The sequence below is a fragment of the Quercus suber genome, unplaced genomic scaffold (assembly GCF_002906115.3).
Source record: "Quercus suber isolate HL8 unplaced genomic scaffold, Cork oak 2.0 scaffold_416, whole genome shotgun sequence".
Taxonomy (NCBI): domain Eukaryota; kingdom Viridiplantae; phylum Streptophyta; class Magnoliopsida; order Fagales; family Fagaceae; genus Quercus; species Quercus suber.
The window spans coordinates 294482-296740 of NW_027069867.1; the positions used below are offsets into that span (position 1 = coordinate 294482).

A 2259-nucleotide genomic window follows, 5' to 3' on the forward strand; every position below is an offset into this window, starting at 1 on the left:
GCAGCTGGTGTTTGGACAGGGGTTCATTAGTGGGGTTCTCCATGACCTAAAAACAAAGATACATATTAGCAAACTAAGTAACAAGTATAATTCATAGCTCTTAAATAATATAATAACCACACAAACAAAAAGGAAAACAGTATCTTGCAAGATCACAGATATATATCAGAAGAGATTATTAGAAGAAACATCACAAATCACAGATCTCTTCTTAGCAAGATCACAAATCACTCAATGAAGTAAATTAATTAGGGACATGCAAGATCACAGATCTCTTCTTAGCAGTGACAAATTGCATGATTATACTAATCACATCATAACAATCTTCTCATATAAATGTGTTAAAAACAAAGCAACTTGTAGGTGTTGGAAATAAACTTAGGAACACCACATCATAACAATCTTCTCATATAATCAACTTGTAGGTGTTAAATGTGTTAAAAACAAAACAAGGTAAACTAAAACTTCATAAGATGCTATAACCAAAATGTTAAATAAACCTTGTCTAAATTGAAAAGCTTAGAGTTGTTAAAAAATTTTGAAGTTGCATATTTTATGTTGTCAGTAGTAACTAGTAAGCACAAACTATCTTGTCTTTTTTTATTTGAAAATAATATTCCAACTGACCAAAGTTGTGACTGAGGATCAATATTATAAAATCAGTCTCTCAGATTCTTTTGCAACTTAACAGCCCTATGAACCACTTATCTTAAAGAGTACAATTATAGATTAGAGTCATTAGGTGGTATTAGAAATATGACTACAATCAATCACTCATGATTATTGATTACATGTAAATACTTCATAAACTTATGGTTGAGGATTTACATTAGAGGATTAAATGTATATACTTCAACAATCTTATATTTATCATTTAGAGGATTTAAAAAAAAAAAAAACCCACACACACACAAGTTAGAGGATTTACATTCCAATGTTGCATGCATAACCGCTTGGATTGCATCTGTCTTGTACACCCCAAAGGAAAATAAAATAATTCTAGTATTTATAATAACAGATTGATATTTTAATAGCAGACTTTACAACCAAAGTAAGTTGATTTGTTTTCCATTTTTTATTTAGTTCAAGCTCCTAAGAAAGATAGTCCATAAAAGATGTACAACACTCTAAGAGTATCATAAAATACTTAGATATGCAAACGCTTAAGCAATTGTACTGAAAATCAATACTTCATCCGTGAATACCAAATACCCATTATAGGAGCTTATGCTAAGAATATCACCATAGGTTCTTTGTCAGTGACTATCAAATACCTATTAAAGGAGCACATGCATTGATTAAGTATTTCACCGTTTATTAACTTTTTATAGGGCTTTTAACCAATTAAAATTCTTTTTAAGTGATCATGACCCTTTTTGTAAAAAGAAACATCAATAATCACCAGAGTGACTACATATTTTTTTTTTTTTTTACTAAACACAAAGGAAAATAAAAACCATACCTTAAAGAAAACCGGGTTTCAAACTTGAGGCAGATAATGATACTCTTTCAATCCTGTATAAAATTAAAACAGGATCAAAATTGATTAAAGAAAAGAACAAAGAATTAAAGTATAACAGTTAGGGTTTCTAAGTTTTTTTTTTTTTTTTTACTAAACACAAAGGAAAATAAAAACCATACCTTAAAGAAAACCGGGTTTCAAACTTGAGGCAGATAATGATACTCTTTCAATCCTGTATAAAATTAAAACAGGATCAAAATTGATTAAAGAAAAGAACAAAGAATTAAAGTATAATAGTTAGGGTTTCTAAGTTTTTTTTAGTTAGGGTTTCATAGTATGAATCTTTGGTTTATTTGATTTTAACATTTGATTTCCATAAAAATTGAAACCAACGAGACTAACAAAAGAGAATGATGAGAAACAAAGAAAAATTACCTTACTGAATCAGTGAAGAGTACACAGTGGCTGGGTGAGGACTAAACACCGGCGGTAGCTATGAAGAGAGGAGTGGACAACGGCGGCGGCGCTAGGCTTTGGAGGCGGAGAGGGGAGTGGGTAACGGCATTGGAGGCGGCTAGGGTTTGTTCTTTGGATTTGGAGAAACGGTACAGAGTCTTTATATTTTATAGAGTGTGGGATTGTGAGAGTTTGAGAGAGTTTGAGAGAGCCAGGCAAAGAACTGAGAGTCTGAGACCGAAGAAGTGAAGAATGAATAGGTGAGGAAGAGTGAAAAGGGGAGGAGGCGTGAATGGGACGCCATGAGTCCATGCCTTCGGCCTCAACTCTATCTCTGAGAG

General features: G+C 32.3%; 1 long non-coding RNA gene across 1 annotated transcript; it reads right to left on the minus strand.

Annotated features, from left to right (window-relative positions):
- Window positions 1–1460: 1460 nt before the first annotated feature.
- LOC136062455 (uncharacterized) lies at window positions 1461–2042 on the minus strand. Its single transcript, XR_010624183.1, has 3 exons — window positions 1898–2042; window positions 1642–1694; window positions 1461–1515 (listed from the first exon to the last, which is right to left on the minus strand). It is a non-coding gene; the product is annotated as an uncharacterized LOC136062455 (long non-coding RNA).
- Between the last annotated feature and the right edge of the window lie 217 nt (window positions 2043–2259).